Source organism: Oncorhynchus masou, chromosome 2 (assembly GCF_036934945.1).
Source record: "Oncorhynchus masou masou isolate Uvic2021 chromosome 2, UVic_Omas_1.1, whole genome shotgun sequence".
Taxonomy (NCBI): domain Eukaryota; kingdom Metazoa; phylum Chordata; class Actinopteri; order Salmoniformes; family Salmonidae; genus Oncorhynchus; species Oncorhynchus masou.
Window position 1 is genome coordinate 47,237,392 of NC_088213.1, and position 21,867 is coordinate 47,259,258.

Below are 21,867 nucleotides of genomic sequence, written 5' to 3' on the forward strand. Positions count from 1 at the left end.
AAAAACTGGTCAAACTAAGTGCAGAATCAATCTTCAGGATGTTATAATCATATATATCCAATAACATTCCAACCGGATCATTCGTTTTCATCTGGGGCTGATTGGAACAGCCGTAGCACTCAGAAATGCGCCACAACAACAAAATGGCATTCTCTTGCGACACCGACTATTTTCCCTCCCAAAGTTCACAGCAAATGCTCCATTACACTTTCTACTGAATGAGGACATCTAGTGGAAGACGTAGGAATTGTTTCCAGTTCCATAACTTGTTGGGAAGGGGCGATGACGTCAAAGTTGCCCCAACTTTCAGGATTTCAAAACTTGTTTGGAAGATTGCCTGCCCTGTGAGTTCTGTTATACTCACAGACATAATTCAAACGGTTTGAGAAACTTCAGTGTTTCCTATCCAATAGTAATAATAATATGCATATATTAGAGTTTTATGCAGTTCACTATGGGCACGCAATTCATCCAAAGTGAAAATACTGCCCCCTATCTCTTAAGGGATTTCCATTCCGTCAATTACGGCCAAAAAATACAAAATGAAATACCAATCAAAAGCAATTGTCTTTAAAAAAAAATCTAACTTAAAAAAACATCTCTTTCATGAAACATAACATATATTTTATCTTCACAGCCATGTATATTCCCCCTCATGCCAAAACCACGACAGCCCTCAAGGAACTACACTGGACATTATGCAAACTGGAAACCACATATCCTGAGGCCACATTTATTGTAGCTGGGGATTTTAACAAATTCAAATTTGAGAAAAACGCTACCCGAAGTTCTATCAGCACATTGACTGTAGACTGTAGTCGCTTAGGAAAAACACTAGACCACTGCTACTCGCCTTTTTGAGATGCTTACAAGCCCCCCGCCCTCCCATCAGCAAATCAGATCACGACTCCATTTTGCTCCTCCCTTCCTTTAGGCAGAAACTCAAACAAGAAGTACCCAAGGTCTATTCAATGCTGGCCTGACCAATCAGAATCCATGCTTCAAGATTGTTTTGATCACGCGAACTAGGAGTTCCCGGGTAGCCTTTGAGAATAACATTGACGTTTACACAAACACTGTGACTGAGTTCATCAGGAAGTGTATAGGACATGTTGTTCCCATGGTGACTATTAAAGCCTACCCAAACCAGAAACCGTGGATAGATTGCAGCATTCGCGCAAAACTGAAAGTGCAAATCATCGCATTTAACCATTGCAAGGTGACTGGGAATATGGTTGAATACAAACAGTGTAGTTATTCCCTCCATAAGGCAATCAAACAGGAGAAATGTCAGTACAGAGAAAGTGGAATCACAATTCAACAGCTCAGACTCGAGACAATCACAGATTACAAAGGGAAAACCAGCCACGTCGTGGACACCGACGTCTTGCTCCCAGACAAGCTAAACACCTTCTTTGCCCGCTTTGAGGATAACACAGTGCCACTGACACAGGCCACTCCCAAGGACTGTGGTCTCGCATTCTCTGTGGCCAACATGAGTAAATCATTTAAGCGTGATAACCCTCGCCAGGCTGCCGGCCCAGACGGCATCCTAGCCACGTGTGCAGACCAGCTGCCTGGATTGTTTAAGGACAAATCTCTCCCTATCCCAGTCTGCTGTCCCCACTTGTCCCCACTGTTCCTGTACCGAAGAAAGCAAAGGTAACCGAATGACAATCACCAGAGGGAGCACACCCCTATCCACATCGACGGGACTGCAGTGGAGAAGGTGGAAAGCTTCAAGATCCTTGCCGTACACATCACTGACAATTTGAAATGGTCCACCCACACAGACAGTGTATGGCAACGGGTATGGCAACTGCACCATTTGCAACCGCAGGGCTCTTCAGAGGATGGTCCGGTCTGCCCAACACCTCACGGGGAACACTGCCTGCCCTCTAGGACACCTACAGCACCCCGATGTCACAGGAAGGCCGAATATATAATCAAGGACATCAACCACTCGAGCCACGGCCTGTTCACCCCGCTATCATCCAGAAGGTGAGGTCAGTACAGGTGCAAAGCTGGACCAGGAGTCTGAAAAACAACTTCTATCTCAAGGCCATCAGACTGTTAAATAGCCATCACCAGGCAGCTACCACCCGGTTACTCAACCCTGCACCTTAGAGACTGCTGCCCTATATACATAGACATGGAATCACTGGCCACTTGAATAATGTTTCCATAATGCTTTACTCATCTAAAATGCATATACTGTTATCTGTTCTACTGTATTTAGTCAATGCCACTCCGACATTGCTCGTCCTAAGATTTAGATATTTCTGAGTTCCATTCATTAACTTTTAGATTTGTGTATTGTTGTGAATTGTTAGATACTACTGCACTGTTGGAGCTAGGAACACAAGCATTTCGCTACACCATCAATAACATCTGCTAAATATGTGTATGTGACCAATACAATTTGAATAGATATGTGCCATTGTGAAAATGCCACACAAGGGCGGCAGAGTTTAACAGGTTAAAGTAAGCCTTCTCCCTTCCCTTCAGGCACTAACCACTGTGGGGTGAATAATGGAGGATGTACTCATCTCTGCTTCGCTAAGACAAACAGCTTTGTGTGTGCCTGCCCTGATGATCCAGACAGCAGGCTCTGCTCCACCAGTGAGTGAGTGAGTGAGTGAGTGAAACAACTTATTTTGATAAACAACAATCCAGCTTTTTGTGTGATCTGTTTATGTATCTTTAAAACACTATTCATTTTTCCTATGTTTAGTCTCAGGTTGTGCCCACCTCACCAGACAGAGAGACCACCAGCACTGCAGCCCCCAACAAGATCCCCAAAGCCCCCACAGACCCTCAGCAAGGACCCCCACTGATCAAGTATGTCAACAACAGGCCTGACATTTTACCTCATCAACCATGACATGAAGGGATCCTACTGATACAATGAGGGCTGTCAGATATGAATATTTAAATACCTTGTATCACAATGCTTTACTTTTATGTCTTAAGTTTGTGAGAAAGTATATGCGCAGTTTAATGGGTAATGTTGTCGTTTTTACATCCTGTTTTGTAGCTGCACAGACAAGAACCTGAGTGTGGAGGGCTGCTTACAAAGCAACGTGGTGACAGCTCCTCATGGTAAGATAAAGTCAGCTTTATCATCAAATTCATCATCATTATCATGATTATTACCCTCAGCAGTATCTTTATCACACTTTGCATCATCATTACTATCATCATCATAAATACGACCTGATTCAGGATACTATGTCACAAGTCATGACTTCACAGAAGAGCTGTTTGAATGTAAACGGGTTTTTTTTTAAATCAAAATGCATTCTTTGGCAGAAATTACTTCTCAAACATTTGAACTTTAATGTGCCTTAATATCAAACTTGTATGCCATCTGTTAATATGATTAAAATTATTAAATTACTAATATTTCATGACTAGTGTGCCTATTGCATTTTTTTGCGAGCCATCACGACACTCAAAAGCCAGAACAGCTGCAGTTCACGTGTGAGGCTAACGTTAGCGCAGTCCTAAACCCCTCTTCAAATTAGACACAAATCCTCAAACAGGTATGTGATGAGACATAACATAAAGTCTTTGTTTTATTTACATTTTAAAGTTTTTTTTTCCTATACAACATATTTCCCCCTTTTCAAGATCACTTCGTAGCCTTCGCTCCCCACCTGCCATTTTTATAAAGACCCGACAGAGCTCATTGCCTTGTAGAATTATGCAGAGATGGGCATCATGAAGGTCTCGTCATTAATTGTGTTGGAAAGGGGAGAAATTGTGCTTGACATTGGTATTGATATTACAGTTGATCTGGAAGTATTACGTTTTTTGGGCGCAAAAATAAGGTCAATTGTACGAACCAATGCGATGTACAAAAGTGAGTGAGTTTACGTTACCTTCAGGGTAGTAAGTAAGGGTAGTAAGTCGTGAGTTGTGATTATGGTCCATTGTTTAGCTAGCTAAACAAGACTCCACTATTTTTTGACAAAGTATTTTCATTTCAAGTTAGTGTAGTTACCTTGCTAGCTAATGTTAGCTGGCTGGCTCACTAACTAACATTACGTCACATGTTGGGATTCATTAATTACCTAGCTAGCTATCTAGCTACATTTCTTTACAAAAGACTCATCATAGTGTGCCAGAGCCAGAATAACTGATGAATTTTTGAACGCTCAACACCCGTTGAATATGTCCAGTGTCAGTAAATTCGGCAACAAAGCGTAATTCAATTGTTGCCAGCAGCACAGTTAGTCACCAACGCTCTGGATGACATGACTGTCTAACCAGCTCTGCTAGGGGAAATGGTCAGAGTGGGGTGTTCTCCCATTATAGTTACTCCCAGTTACTCTGGGAGTAACTAGCCAATGTTAGCCAGTTAGCTTGGGTCAGTTAGCTTGGAACTGCCGTTGTGAGGTCAGAGCTTTCGTAACAACGCTACTTATTGGCCAGAGCGTCCAGTGTGCGCTCTGAACGCCAAACGCTCTGAATTTACAAACGGACTATCTGACAGCACAGTTGCAGTCACCAACGCTCTGGATAACATAACAGCCTAACCAGCTCTGCTAAGGCGAGTAATGTTCAGTGGGCTGTTTTCTCTCTCTTAGATGTCTGGAAGTAGCTGGCAAGTTAGTACAGAACGCACGGATCAACCCTAAAGAGATGGGTGGGGCTAAGGCTTAAGAGGGTGTGAACAATGCTGAATGGATGTAGACTAAGAAGTGCTGTCCAATAGTAGTACCAAAACATTGAAAGACGGTTCTCAAAAGTAAGTTTACAAGTTGATCAATTTTCAAAGCAGAATTACTTTCCCATTGTTTCCTCAAAGGCAGTGTATGATATACCATTTTGTTGCTCTTATTCTCTACTTTTATCCGATGTAAAAAACAGAAATTCAAATGTTGTTACATAAGACCGAATCCAGGTGGTGAGTCAGAATAAATGATTCACTTTCAAATATACAGTGTTGATTTTATAGGCTATATCTAATTGTTTAGATGTCATAGCAGTGTAATCCACTCATTGGTTGATGTTCATCTGCAATGCTTCTTTCACAGGGGAGGGTCTTCATATCAGCTATGTTATTGGATGAGCATGAACCATTCTTGCCATCCTTGATAATCATCACTGCCTTCATTATTTACAGGTAAGACCAAGTCCTCTCTAAATACTCAAAATTCCTCTCATTTGACATTTACATTTTAGTCATTTAGCAGACACTCTAATCTAGAGCGATTTACAGTTAGTACATTCATCTTAAAGTAGCTAGGTGAGAGAACCACATCAGTCATAGTAAGTAAAATGTTCCTCAAAGTCATCAATAAAGTCAGTGCTAGTAATAAAATAAATATGTCTTTGTCTATTCTCCATCCCTTTATCTGTCCAGATCTGAAGTAAGTAATTAGGTGAAAACAAATTGAGCACCAATAGATTTGGCCAATGATACTGTCAGGTAACTTATCATTTCATATCAGTGGAGATAAAGAACACACAGAGGAAGCTACATTAGACCTGTGACATTTGTCTGTCGTGGGAGCTAACCTAGATAGCCACCCAATGGACAGTGTTAACCAGTGGACTGTGTGTACAATGTGTTTTTCCATCTTTCTATCCTCAGACACAAAATGTCAAAGTTTGCTGACTCCGGGATCAGCAACCTGACCTACAGTAACCCCTCATACAGGATGTCAACGCAAGAGGTCAAGATCGAGACCTCTCAAAAGCTGCCCATTTACAACCAGCTACGATATAAGAAAGAGGTAACTATATTCAGGTCTATTTAGTATTTCAAGAAAATGACGCGAGTGTTCTAATCTAGCTAAGCATTTTTTTCACGTGCAGCATTTGCAGTTGTCATCAAGGCAAAGGGTGGTTATTTGAAGAATCTCAAATATAAAATATATTTTGATTTGTTTAACATTTTTTGGCAGCTACATGATTCCACATGTGTTATTTCATAATTTATGTCTTCACTATTATTCTACAATATAGAAAATAGTAAAATAAAATAAAAAACATTGAATGAGTAGCTTTTCTAAAACGTTTGACCTGTAGTGTATGTTATTCTTATATAATCTCTTATGCTGTAGATATAACTACTGTAAAGTAATCTATTTTAACCAAGAGAGGCACAAGTTGTGATTGACCCGTCCACTCATCTCTCCTTCTCTTCCCCCTCTCCTTCACTGCAGCTCTCTCATCCTTACAACAGCCTCTCTCCTTTATTCTTTTGACCTGTTTTGTCCAGCGGAGAGGTAGTCACACTGCATGGGGAATCCCTCCAATCAATCAACCTATCGCTCTCTCTTTCACTCCTCCTGTATCTCTCTCACTCATTTTGTGTCTCTCTCTCGTCCCCACCTACATGCTCTCTTTCGTGTCTACTATTGTTCCTCTGCTTGGTCATACATGACAACTGACTCTTTCTGAAGACTGACTTAACTAATGATTTAACAAATGTAGAGACATACAGTGCCTTCAGAAAGTTTTCATACCCCTTGACTTTTTTAGATGAGCCCAACACTAACCTTTTGATTACCTGGAGCAGTTTCAGTATATTGTTTATCATCCAGTCACAAATCAAATAAATAGTTTCTCCACAAAAGCCGTGAAGAGGTGACACATGAGATTCCATAGTTTGCCCACCCAACACATGGACACGAATAACACTAACTGAAAGACAAGAGGATATCTCACTGAAAAACAAACTACTATTGTGCATGGGTAGAGATTTATAATAACATCCTGCTCTGGAGTATTTGTAGTTGTTTTCTGATTAATTCTTCCAAAATGGCTGCTGTCTAACCATTGACACAGGATTAGTTTTCCACTAACTACTTATGCAGGATCACATATTCTCATCTGACCCTCGATCTGTGATTGTGGGTGATGTCTACGTCGTTCACTAGGCTTACGTAGCTAACCCTTGTACTGTCTTCTTTCTCCTTTCTACTTCCTCAGGGGGACTGGGACAGCGGCTACACCAAGGAGAAGATCCGGATTGTGGAGGGCGTGTGTCTCCTCTCCAACGAGGAGCTGTACTGGGAGGACCTGAAGCAGCTGAAGCCGTCGCGGAGTGGTCTGCACACGTGCATGCGCACGCACACCCTGCAGGCCAGCAGCGCCTCACTGGACGATGGCGAGACAGAGCAGATGCTACAAGAGGAGACGGAGTGCTCGTCCATAAACACGCTGACCCCCACCATCATCACACCCCAACGCCACCCCCAACAGCTTGACACCGCCATACTTTTTTTTAAAATGTTCCATAAACTCATCTTCAAAACGCTCTCCTGCAACCCGCCTCACCAATTTATATTTATAAAAAAGTATTATTTACCTCAAATCTGTAATCCTCCAAGAAGCTAGCCAGAAACTCCAAGAAGCTAAGTCAGAAGCTAAGTCAGAAGCTAAGTCAGGAGCTAAGTCAGGAGCTAAGTCAGGAGCTAAGTCAGGAGCTAAGTCAGGAGCTAAGTCAGGAGCTAGTGAAAGCTTTCGTCGATTCCGGAGCAAACATCAGTTGTTCCGGAGCTAGCCAGCTGAGGAGTTCCATCAATCACTCCTGGGCTGCGGTCACCTATCCGGACCCGTTTTGCTGCCTACGCGGAGCCCCATCGGGCCTTCACGGCTGGACTGCCGACGTTATCTACCCGAAGGAGTTATCCGGCTGGCTCCTCCGTCGCGACGTTGCCTGGGCGTCCATCTGCGGCCTGCTAGCCATAGGCTGTCTAATCGGCAGCTATCTGAATAGACAATCGGACAATTTCTTTATTTATTTATTTTTATTGATGTTGTTATTTTTTTTATTCTTGGGCCTCTAGCTATATCTATTGTTTTTATTTTTGTTGTTGTGTGATTTGGATTAATCCCCTCTACCACACGGAACCCCACTAATCTACTGACGGAACGCAAGAGGTGGCTAATAACAGACGTCCATCCTATGCTAGCTTGCTACCGATGGCCTGGCTAGCTGTCTAAATCGGCGTGACCCCCAACCAACCACTCCGGACCCTTTTGATCACTCGACTAAGCATGCCTCTCCTTAATGTCAATATGCCTTGTCCATTGCTGTTCTGGTTAGTGTTTATTGGCTTATTTTACTGTAGAGCCTCTAGTCCTGCTCACCATACCTTATCCAACCTATTAGTTCCACCACCCACACATGCAATGACATCTCCTGGTTTCAATGATGTTTCTAGAGACAATATCTCTCTTCATCACTCAATACCTAGGTTTACTTCCACTGTATTCACATCCTACCATACATTTGTCTGTACATTATACCTTGATGCTATTTTATCACCCCCAGAAACCTCCTTTTACGCTCTGTTCCAGACGTTCTAGACGACCAATTCTTATTGCTTTTAGCCGCACCCTTATTCTACTCCTCCTCTGTTCCTCTGGCGATGTAGAGGTGAATCCAGGCCTTACAGTGTCTAGCTCCACTCCTATTCCCCAGGCGCTCTCTTTTGACGACTTCTGTTACCGTAATAGCCTTGGTTTCATGCATGTTAACATTAGAAGCCTCCTCCCTAAGTTTGTTCTATTCACTGCTTTAGCACACTCTGCCAACCCAGATGTTCTAGCTGTGTCTGAATCCTGGCTTAGGAAGACTACCAAAAATTCTGAAATTTTAATTCCAAACTACAACCTTTTCAGACAAGATAGAACTACCAAAGGGGGCGGTGTTGCCATCTACTGCAAAGATAGAACTCTGCAGGCTACTATCCAGGTCTGTACCCAAACAATTTGAACTTCTACTTTTGAAAATCCACCTCTCTAAAAACAAGTCTCTCACCGTTGCAGTCTGCTATAGACCACCCTCTGCCCCCAGCTGTGCTCTGGACACCATATGTGAACTGATTGCCCCCCATCTAGCTCGTGCTGCTAGGCGACCTAAACTGGAACATGCTTAACACCCCAGCCATCCTACAATCTAAGATTGATGCCCTCAATCTCACACAAATTATCAATGAACCTACCAGGTACCTCCCCAAAGCCTTAAACATGGGCACAATCATAGATATTATCCTAACCAACTTGCCCTCTAAATACACCTCTGCTGTCTTCAACCAAGATCTCAGCGATCACTGCCTCATTGACTGCATCCGTAATGGTCAAACGACCTCCACTCATCACTGTAAAACGCTCCCTGAAACACTTCAGCGAGCAGGCCTTTCTAATCGACCTGACCGGTGTATCCTGGAAGGATATTGATCTCATCCCGTTAGTAGAGGATGCCTGTATACATTTTTTAAATGCCTTCCTAACCATCTTAAATAAGCATGCCCCATTCAAGAAATTTAGAACCAGGAACAGATATAGCCCTTGGTTCTCCCCAGACCTGACTGCCCTTAACAAACACAGAAACATCCTATGGCGTTCTGCATTAGCATCGAACAGCCCCCATGATATGCAGCTGTTTAGGGAAGCTAGAAACCATTATACACAGGCAGTTAGAAAAGCCAAGGCAAGCTTTTTCAAGCAGAAATGTGCTTCCTGCAAACACAAACTCAAAAAAGTTATGGGAAACTGTAAAGTCCATGGAGAATAAGAACACCTCCTCCCAGCTGCCCACTGCACTGAAGATAGGAAACACTGTCACCACTGATAAATCCACCATAATTGAGAATTTCAATAAGCATTTTTCTACGGCTGGCCATGCTTTCCACCTGGCTACTCCTACCCCAGTCAACAGCACTGCACACCCCACAGCAACTCGCCCAAGCCTTCCCCATTTCTCCTTTCCCAAATCCGTTCAGCTGATGTTCTGAAAGAGCTGCAAAATCTGGACCCCTACAAATCAGCCGGGCAAGACAATCTGGACCCTTTCTTTCTAAAATTATCTGCCAAAATTGTTGCCACCCCTATTACTAGCCTGTTCAACCTCTCTTTCGTGTCGTCTGAGATCCCCAAAGATTGGAAAGCAGCTTCGGTCATCCCCCTCTTTAAAGGGGGGACACTCTTGACCCAAACTGCTACAGACCTATATCTATCCTACCATGCCTTTCTAAGGTCTTCGAAAGCCAAGTCAACAAACAGATTACCGACCATTTCGAATCTCACCATACCTTCTCTGCTATGCAATCTGGTTTCAGAGCTGGTCATGGGTGCACCTCAGCCACGCTCAAGGTCCTAAACGATATCTTAACCGCCATCGATAAGAAACATTACTGTGCAGCCGTGTTCATTGATCTGGCCAAGGCTTTCGACTCTGTCAATCACCACATCCTCATCGGCAGACTCGACAGCCTTGGTTTGTCAAATGATTGCCTCGCCTGGTTCACAAACTACTTCTCTGATAGAGTTCAGTGTGTCAAATCGGAGGGTCTGCTGTCCGGACCTCTGGCAGTCTCTATGGGGGTGCCACAGGGTTCAATTCTTGGACCGACTCTCTTCTCTGTATACATCAATGAGGTCGCTCTTGCTGCTGGTGAATCTCTGATCCACCTCTACGCAGACACACCATTCTGTATACTTCTGGCCCTTCTTTGGACACTGTTAACAACCCTCCAGGCAAGCTTCAATGCCATACAACTCTCCTTCCGTGGCCTCCAATTGCTCTTAAATACAAGTAAAACTAAATGCATGCTCTTCAACCGATCGCTACCCGCACCTGCCCGCCTGTGGTGATGTTGGCATCACTACTCTGGACGGCTCTGACTTAGAATACGTGGACAACTACAAATACTTAGGTGTCTGGTTAGACTGTAAACTCTCCTTCCAGACCCATATCAAATATCTCCAATCCAAAGTTAAATCTAGAATTGGCTTCCTATTTCGCAACAAAGCATCCTTCACTCATGCTGCCAAACATACCCTTGTAAAACTGACCATCCTACCAATCCTCGACTTTGGCGATGTCATTTACAAAATAGCCTCCAATACCCTACTCAACAAATTGGATGCAGTCTATCACAGTGCAATCCGTTTTGTCACCAAAGCCCCATATACTACCCACCATTGCGACCTGTATACTACCCACCATTGCGACCTGTACTACCCACCATTGCGACCTCTCGTTGGCTGGCCCTCGCTTCATACTCGTCGCCAAACCCACTGGCTCCATGTCATCTACAAGACCCTGCTAGGTAAAGTCCCCCCTTATCTCAGCTCGCTGGTCACCATAGCATCTCCCACCTGTTGCATACACTCCAGCAGGTATATCTCTAGTCACCCCCGAAACCAATTCTTTCTTTGGCCGCCTCTCCTTCCAGTTCTCTGCTGCCAATGACTAGAACGAACTACAAAAAGCACTGATACTGGAAACACTTCTCCCTCAATAGCTTTAAGCACCAACTGTCAGAGCAGCTCACAGATTACTACACCTGTACATAGCCCACCTATATTTTAGCCCAAACAACTACCTCTTTCCCTACTGTATTTAATTAATTTATTTATTTTGCTCCTTTGCACCACATTTTTATTTCTACTTTGCACATTCACATTGCAAATCTACCATTCCAGTGTTTTACTTGCTATATTGTATTTACTCTGCCACCATGGCCTTTTTTTGCCTTTACCTACCTTCTCACCTCATTTGCTCACATCGTATATAGACTTGTTTATACTGTATTATTGACTGTATGTTTGTTTTACTCCATGTGTAACTCTGTGTCGTTGTATGTGTCGAACTGCTTTGCTTTATCCTGGCCAGGTCACAATTGTAAATGAGAACTTGTTCTCAACTTGCCTACCTGGTTAAATAAAGGTGAAATAAATAAAAATAAATAAATAATGCAACTCATCATATACCATGTCCTTATGAACTCTATTTACAAACCTTTTGTTCTTTGACTTGGTTTTTGATGATTTTAGAGAATGGTGAGATTGTTGTGTAGAACTGTATTACAGTATGTCCCAGTCATTCAAACCTCTATATTTATGACAGTGCCAAAGGGTGGAGCTACGTCTACACTAGAATAACATTTTATGGGATATGTGCCACGTAAAGGACGGACAGACGGACAGACAGTTATCTACAGCAATGTTTCAGACATATGTTTCACATTGTATACATTCTCTTCTTACAATCAACCAATCAACCAATCAATCAACCATGGACTTATCTATCTGGTCTCTCTTAACTGGAACTCTAGACTGGTACTGGAAACTGGTACTCTGGATTTGTACTGGAAATGGGTACTCTAGACTGGTACTGGAAAACGGGTACTTTAGACTGTTATTGGACACTGCATTAGCAATCGTTGAAATCCATTCATTTAAGAAATCTAAAGTAAACTGCAAGTAAACCATATCTGGTCCTCTTGGAATGGCAGTCTTGATGAAGTATAAGTGCCAAACATTATTTTCATTTTTTTCTTTCCTCAGTTTTATATTTCTTGGAGGTTGTAAAATGTGCATGGCATTCTTTAAGCTGTTCTGATTAAAGCAGACCTCTCATCTCTGAACCTGTAAAGCACTATGCACTTAGTGCCCACTGTTCTAGCCTAGACTATAGAATAGGCTTCAGTGTATTGTCATTTGACAAGGTTGGCCTCTGAAGTATTGCACACAATACAGTGCATTCTGAAAGTATTCAGACTCCTTGACCTTTTCCACATTTTGTTACTTTACAGCCTTATTCTGAAATGGATTAAATACATTTTACCCCCTCATTGATCTACAAACAATACCCCATAATGACAAAGTGAAAACAGGTTTAGAATTTTTCACATTTATAAAACATAAAAAACGGATACCTTATTTACATAAGTATTCAGACCCCTCAACCCTTGAAATTGAGCTCAGGTGCATCCTGTTTCCATTAATCATCCTTGAAATGTTTCTACAACTTGATTGGAGTCCACCTGTGGTAAATTCAATTGATTGGACATGGTTTGGAAAGGCACACACCTGTCTATGTAAGGTCACACAGTTGACAGTACATGTAAGAGCAAAAAACCAAGCCATGAGGTCGGAAGAATTGTCCGTAGAGCTGAAAGACAGGATTGTGTCGAGGCACAGATCTGAAGAAGGGTGCCAAAATGTCTGCAGCATTGAAGGTTACACAGTACACAGTAGCCTCAATCATTCTAAAATAGAAGAAGTTTGGGACCACCGGTACTCTTCCTAGAGCTGGCCTCCCGGTCTAACTGAGCAAGGGCCTTGGTCAGGCAGGTGACCAAGAATACGATGGTCACTCTGACAGACCTCCAGAGTTTCTTTGTGGAGATGGGAGAACCTTCCAGAAGGACCACCATCTCTGCAGCATTCCACCAATCAGGGCTTTATGGTAGAGTAGTCAGATGGAAGCCATTCCTCAGTAAAAGGCACTTGACAGCCCCTTTGGAATTTGCCTAAAGGCTCTTAGACCATGAGAAACAAGATTCTCTGGTCTGATGAAACCAAGATTGAAGTCTTTGGACTGAATGCCAAACGTCACGTCTGGAGGAAACCAGGCACCATCCCTATGGTGAAGCATGCTGTGGGGATGTTTTTCAGCGGCAGGGACTGGGATACTATATAGGATCAAGGGAAAGTTCACCATCCGTCTGGACAATGACCCTAAGCATAAAGCCAAGACAAAGCAGGTGTGGCTTCGGGACAAGTCTCTGAATGTCCTTGAGTGGCCCCTCCAAAAGCCCAGACTTGAACCCAATCGGCATCTCTAGAGAGACCTGAAAATAGCTGTGCAGCAACGCTCCCCATCCAACCTGACAGAGCTTGAGAGGATCTACAGAGAAGAATGGGAGAAACTACCCAAATACAGTTGTGCCAAGCTTCTAGCGTCATACCCAAGAAGACTCGAGGTTGTAATCACTGCCGAAGGTGCTTCAACAAAGTACTGAGTAAAGGGTCTGAATATTTTTATAAATGTGATTTTTTTTTATAAATTTGCAAATAAAATAAAAAAAGTGTTGTCATTATTGGGTATTATGTGTAGATTAATGAGTAAAAATGATTTTTTATTTACTTTAGAATAAGGCTGTAACGTAACAAAATGTGGAAAAAGTCAAGGGGACTCAATACTTCCTGAATACACTGTACAATATATGAGATTACCCTGAACCATAAATAACGGAGGTGTTACCTTAGACAAAAAATGTACCACTAACAATTAACGGAACCATTCATATTATTCAAATAAAAACAATGTTACATTATCATGGCTCTCATAGCTGCAGTCCCTGTACAGGGATCAAAATCAGCGGAAATTTCAGAGCGCCAACTAATAGTACTCGATACAACTCAAACTTTCATTAAAACACACATGCAGGGTACTCAATTAAAGCTACACTCGTGAATCTAGCCAACATGTCAGATTTTTAAAATGCTTTTCGGCGAAAGCATGAGAAGCTATTATCTGATAGCATGCAAACCCCGAAATACCCAAATGGGACGTATACAAAATAATTAGCGTAGCCGGCGCTACACAAAACGCAGAAATAAAATATAAAACATTCATTACCTTTGATGAGCTTCTTTGTTGGCACTCCTATATGTCCCATAAACATCACAATTGGGTCTTTTTTGATTAAATCGGTCCATGTATACCCAAAATGTCCATTTATGAACACCGTCCAGGAAAAAAACTGTTTCAAAACGCATCGTCGTTTTTTAAAATTGAAAAAGTTGCCAATAAACTTTGACAAAACACTTCAAACTACTTTTGTAATCCAACTTTAGGTATTAGTAAACGTTAATAATCGATCAAATTGATCACGGGGCGATCTGTATTCAATAGCAGCAAGTCTTGAAATCATGGTCCATATTCTCACTTTCATAACTTCCTCCGGTGTACTCGACGACAGGAAGTTCCTATTTCTCATTTTACCAAGGATTAACTTCAACACAATTCCCAACACTGGCGACATCGTGCGGAAGCTGTAGGAACTGTAAACCGGACGCTATCTATTTTCCCTTGGCAAAGACAATGCAGAGACTGGCGGATGGATATTTTTTGTGTTTTTTGTGAAGTTTTCCTTGGGATTTTGCCTCCTACACACATTCTGTCATAGTCACAGACATGATTTAACCAGTTTTATAAACTTCAGAGTGTTTTCTATCCACACATACTAATCATATGCATATACTATATTCCTGGCGTGACTAGCAGGACGTTGAAATTCTGTGCGATTTTTAACAAAAAGCTGAAAAAATTCACACGCTCCTTAACAGGTTTTAAGACCTAGATTCAGTCCATAGCGCTGAAGATTCATATTCTAGCACAATTGAAATTTAAAGGTAATTTCCGATTGAACATAGGCAGAGTTTACCATGAATGCAGTCTCTGCGAATGTCGGAACATTGCCTTTCAATTTCCATCCTACTGTAGAGCAGATATTCAGCATTACGGGTGAATCTAGCCCTTACATGCTGACCACACTGCTCATTTCCCTTGCGCTAGCGTTGCAAAATAAATGCACACATACATGTTATTCAGTCATTGCACCCACACTGCTCACGCGTGCCAATGAGCGTCTGGGTTGCCAAGCTCTAAAATAGAAGTCAGTTCTATTTGTGACACTGAACGCAGTGCAAATCCTGCCTCTGTCATCTCCTCATTGGTTTATAGAAGCAAACACCCACGTGCCTCATTGGTTATGCCCATGTGGGTGTTTGAAAGATGAACTGAGTTTGGTCGGTCGTGGTGGTAATACTTTGAAAGTTTGATGCCAATCGCCATATAAAAGTGCAAAGAAGAAAAAGACTGGAAGGAGAAGAGATGACTAGAAACGATTCAGTTGACCGTCTGTGTGGATTAATTGTCGGTGTAGAGGACCTTGTTTATATCCCAGGACAAATTAGCTAGCAACAGCAAGCTAGCTAAATAGGACAAATTAGCTAACAACTGCAAGCTAGCTAGCTAAATTGCCATGAATGTTTAATGCCTTTTGACCTGTCCCCAAATTAATATAATTGGTTCAGAGTTTGTTTTGATATTCCAACCTGCTGTGATCGCGTTTGGGTGGGAATTGGAATGTTGCTCTGGACAGATATCAGTTTGAGTTCTCAAAACTTTGTATCTTGAAGTAAATTCAAGTTCAGCAACATGCTGATTTGCTGCTAGGCAGCAAATTATTATCTCGATAACAGCATTTTCGGCAGTTAAATGCAACAAAACATTATTTGTAAAAAGCAATCTATTAATATGATTTTTAAACTATAATTTGTTTACAAGCATGATAGCTATACTTTTAGTTTGTTTGACCCAGCTTGTTTGCCTTAAGCAAAAGCACTGATGCCAATGAGAGAAGGTTTTGGCAGCTACTTTACCTGAGGTCTCTGATGGTTGGATCACAGACGCATCAATCTGACCAATACTTCAATCATTAACTACGGAAACACAGAATCCCACCCACTAAGCGAAGGTTGCTAAACTGTACAGATTTTACCATGCATTTTAAGCAGACAAATTGTCAAATATATGCTGGTGATTTTGTTGTATAGAGAGTATTTTGTACAAAGGGATTTCATGCTTGTTTTGTCTTGTATTAATATTATTCATTGGAGAAGGACATTTTGTTTTGCTGGATTATTTAACCACTGTTTTCAAACATTGTAAATTATAGGGTTGCTGCCAGTTATTTAATGCTCTTTTATGTTATGAAATATGGGTCACATATAACTGTTGTAAAGGTAACTAAGAGATATTTATGATTTTTGTTTGGTTGTCACTTGATGTGTAAATATGAAAAAGACTATGTATTTCCTGCAGTACTAACAAGCTGTGTTGTGTGATATCTTTTAATATAAAATTGCATTTGCATTTTAATGGAAATGTGGCACACTTTTTTGTTGTCTCACAAGTTTGAAATACTGGATCTTCCTCTCTGCAGATTTTACAGAAGCCCTGATGTCCAGGGGTAAAAAGAAAGAAAAAAAACATACTTAATATCTAGTTTGAACGACTTAATTGTTATCTTGTCTCTATTAGGCCTCATCCGTTATACTGCTTATCAGACCCTGTAATGGTTGCTGCAGCCATTCATTCACTGATTCCATCCATTGATATGATTATTAATTGACAATTATTTAGGCCTATTTGGTTGTAATTATCTAGCCTACCCCACCCATAGTAGCCTATATCTACTTTATATTGGGCTCCCAAGTGGCGCTGTGGTCCCAGCACAGTCCCAGTACCTGGTTCAAATCCAGGCTGCATCACATCTGGCTGTGAATGGGAGTCTCTTAGGGTGGTGCACAATTGACCCAGTGATGTCAAATATATTTAAGTAAGAATTTTTTCTCAACTGACTTGCCTATAGTAAAATAAAGAAAATCAACTTTTTTGGGGGAATAGAAACACTATAATATAAATCAATTTAAAATATCAGAAATAAATAATAAAAGACCGTATCAGTTTCTTTTCATAAATAAAAGGGAATAAATCATCTCAAATTAGAGTGGTTAGATGATTTGTGCACCAAAGAAAGCACCAACAAGCTTGTGCAATGGGCGTGTGAAATGTGCTCTACACATGTAATTTTTGCCGTACTAATAATAAACTAATTTGTAAAGGGCTTAATTTCATAAAGGGATACATTAATGGGAATATAGCCATAATAGAGGAAGGAAGGAACATTGAATATATTTGAAAAGTTTAAAATTGAAAAATACAGTGCATTCGGAAAGTTTTCAGACTCTACATTTTCAACATTACAGCCTTACTCTAAAGTGTATTAAATTGATGTTTTTCCTCACCAATCTACACACAATACCCCATAATGACAAAGCACAGACAGGTTAGCAACAAACAAAATAAACTACTGTATTAGAAATACTTATTTACATAATACATAATACATATTCAGACCCTTTGCTTTGAGAATTTAACTTGAGCTCAGGCGCATCCTGTTTCCACTGATCATCCTTGAGATGTTTCTACAACTTGATTGGAGTTCACCCGTGGTAAATTCAAATGATTGGACATGATTTGGTAAGGCACACACCGGTCTATATAAGGTCCCACGGTTGCCAGTGCATGTTAGAGCGAAAACCAAACAATGAGGTTGGAGGAATTGTCTGTGGAGCTCCAAGACAGGATTGTGTCGAGGCACAGATCTGGGGAAGGGTACCAAAAAAATGCAGCATTGAAGGTCCCCAAGAACACAGTGGGCTCCATCATTTTTAAATGGAAGAAGTTAGGAACCACCAAGACTCTTCCTATAGCTGGCCGCCCGGCCAAACTGGGCAATGGGGACCATGAAAAACAAGATAATTTTGTCTGGTGAAACCAAAATTGAACTCTTTGGCCTGATTGCAAAGTGTCACATCTGGAGGAAACCAAACTAGTCAGGATCGAGGGAAGGATGAATGGAGCAAAGTACAGAGATCCTTGATGTAAACCTGCTCCAAGACCTCAGACTGGGGCGAAGGTTCACCTTCCATCAGGACAATGACCCTAAGCACACAGCCAAGATAACGCAGGAGTGGCTTCAGGGACAAATCTCTGAATGTCCTTGAGTGTGCGAGCCAGAGCACGGACTAGAACCCAATCTAAAATCTCTGGAGAGATCTGAAATAGATATGCATTAACACTCCTCATCCAACCTGCAGAGCTTGAAAGGATCAGCAGATGGGTGAATCTCCCAAAATACAGGTGTGCCAAGATAGTAGTGTCATACCCAAGAAGACTTGAGACTGTAATCGCTGCCAAAGATGCTTCAACAAAGTAAAGTAAAGGGTCTGAATAATTATGTAAATGTGATATTTCCGTTTTTTATTTTTAATACATCTGCAAAAATGTCTAAAAAACTATTTGTGCTTTATCATTATCGGGTATTGTGTGTAGACTGAGGGGTGGGTTCAATTTAATCCATTTTAGAATAAGGCTGTAACGTAACAAAATGTGGAAAGAAGTGAAGGGGTCTGATGAAGCCGCCTCGGTGTGTGGATGCTTTTTCTCAAAAATCAAATATATTTAAGTCGGGACTGGCACAGAGCCCAATAGGACGGTGTGACAAAGCAACAGTCATAGGCCTTCGCTTCAGTGCTGGAGGAAGTACACGGCCGTCCTTGTTTGTTAGCTAGAATTAAATGTTTAATGAAATGTGTGGCACGAGGTAAACGGTTTTCGATCAATATAATTAATTTAGGGAGGTAACATGATATCATAAAGGAATCGCTCAGACCGCACTTTCTGGTAGGATTACTTATCACACACTCTGGCAGAGAAGTAGCCTATGTGAGCTCTTTAACATTAGCCTAAAAGTACAGTTAAACTATCCATCACCAATAAATGAATGAACTTCAGAGTTGATAGACTAGTTTATGCTGCGAACCTCATGCTTTTATAAGCCTACCAGAATTGCCTACAAAAAGGTTTGCTATCGGCCTTCAATTGAAAGGTTTAAATTGTTATCACAGGTCACAGCAAGGTATTTTTTTATATATATATGTTTTAATATATACATAATGTATTCATAACAAATATATATAAAAACACAAAATTATAACCTGCTGTGTGAATATACAGTGGGGCAAAAAAGTATTTAGTCAGCCACTGATTGTGCAAGTTCTCCCACTTAAAAAGATGAAAGAGGCCTGTAATTTTCATCATAGGTACACTTCAACTATGACAGACAAAATGAGAAATGTTTTTTCCAGAAAATCACATTGTAGGATTTTTAATTAATTTATTTGCAAAACCTAAACCCATAGGGGAGGGTCTAGGTGGGCATCTGTCCGCGGTGGCGGCTCTGGCGCGGGACGTGGACCCCACTCCACCCTAGTCTAGGCCCATTTAGGTGGCGCCTTTGGAGCGGCGACCCTCGCCGCCGACCTTGGACTGGGGACCCTTGCATCGGGCCTCAAATAGAGGGGCGACCCCTGCAACGCCGGAGAGACGGGCGACTCCGGCAGCTCCTGACTGATGGGCGGCTCTGGCGGCTCTGGACAGGAGGGAGAATCTGGAAGTGTGGACAGGAGGGAGAACCTGGAGGGAGGAGATGGAGTCTGGTACGTGGGGCTGCCACAGGAGGCCTGGTGCGTGGAGGAGGCACCGGATGGACCGGACCGTAGAGGCGCACTGGAGGTCTCGAGCACCGAGGCTGCACAACCTGTCCTGGCTGTATACTCCCGGTAGCCCGGCAAGTGCGGCGGGGTAGAACAGACCGCACTGGGCTGTGCTGGCGAACCGGGGACACCGTGCGTAGGGCTGGTGCCATATAACCCAGGCTGAGGAGACGCACTGGAGGCTTGATGCGCTGAGCCGGCTTCATTACTCCTGGCTCTATGCCCATTCAAGCCCGGCCGAGACGAGGAGCTGCGATGTAGCGCACCGGGCTATGCCTGCGCACTGGGGACACTGTGTGCCTCACCGCATAACACGGTGCCTGCCCGGTCAACCTCTCGCCACGGTAAGCACGGGGAGTTGGCTCAGGTCTCCTACCTGACTTAGCCACACTCCTCGTGTGCCACCCCAATACATTTTTGGGGCTGCCTCTCGTGCCTGTTGCCCTGCCGTGCTAACTCCTCATATCGCCACTGCTCGGCTTTAGCTGCCTCCAGCTCTTCCCTGGGGCGGCGATATTCCCCAGCCTGTGCCCAGGGTCCCTTACTGTCCAAAATCTCCTCCCAAGTCCAGGAGTCCAGAACCGTCTGCTCCTGGTTACGATAGATAGCTGCCACTGATTGAGAACCACACCCGGCCAAACACACAGAAATAGAACACAAAAACATAGAATGCCCACCCCAACTCACGCCCTGACCAAACCAAAATTGAGACATAAAAAGGATCTCTAAGGTCAGGTCGTGACAGTATAATGCGTATGTTATCGTGTGTTTGTATGCATGTGTCTATGTTTGCATTGCTTCACAGTCCGCGCTGTTCCATAAGGTGTATTTTATTTGTTTTTAAATCAAATTTTACTGCTGGTATGAGTTACTTGATGTGGAATGGAGTTCCGTGAAGTCATGGCTCTCTATAGTACTGTGCGCCTCCCATAGTCTGTTCTGGACTTGGGGACTGTGAAGAGATCTCTGGTGGCATGTCTTGTGGGGTAGGCATGGGTGTCTGAGCTGTGTGCCAGTAGTTCAAAAAGACAGCTCAGTGCATTCAACCTTTCAATACCTCCAAAAAATATAAGTAAATCATGAAGTCAATGCCTCCTCCACTTTGAGCCAGGAGTTCTTGACATGTGAGAGAATGTTTGCTCTGTGTACATCCAAGGGCGAGCCGTGCTCCCCTGTTCTGAGCACTTGACCACACAACTGAACAGTAGTCCGGGTGCGACAAAACTAGGGCCTGTAGGACCTGCCTTGTTGATTGTGCTGTTAAGAATGCAGAGCAGCGCTTTATTTCTCCCCATTTTAGCTACTGTGCTATCAATATGTTTTGACCATGACAGGATTACTCCAAGCAGTTTAGTCAACTCAACTTGCTCAATTTCCATATTATTCATTACAAGATGTAGTTTTTTTTCTTTCTTTTTTTCCCCTCACCTTTATTTAACCAGGTAGGCTAGTTGAGAACAAGTTCTCATTTGCAACTGCAACCTGGCCAAGATAAAGCATAGCAGTGTGAACAGACAACACAGAGTTACACATGGAGTAAACAACAAGTCAATAAAATTGTAGAAAAAAAATCATATACATTAGGTGCAAAAGGCATGAGGAGGTAGGCAATAAATAGGCCATAGGAGTGAATAATTACAATTTAGCAGATTAACACTGGAGTGATACATGATCAGATGAACATGTGCAGGTAGAGATACTGGTGTGCAAAAGAGCAGAAAAGTAAATAAAATAAAAACAGTATGGGGATGAGGTAGGTAAATTGGGTGGGCTATATACTGTACCGATGGACTATGTACAGCTGCAGCGATCGGTTAGCTGCTCAGATAGCAGATGTTTAAAGTTGGTGAGGGAGATAAAAGTCTCAAACTTCAAAGATTTTTGCAATTTGTTCCAGTTGCAGGCAGCAGAGAACTGGAAGGA

The 21,867-nt window shown here is 42.3% G+C and overlaps 1 pseudogene; it reads left to right on the forward strand.

Moving 5' to 3' along the window:
• LOC135553110 (low-density lipoprotein receptor-related protein 4-like) overlaps positions 1-19,661 on the forward strand; it is a 40,956-nt pseudogene extending 21,295 nt beyond the window's left edge.
• Positions 19,662-21,867: the final 2,206 nt, after the last annotated feature.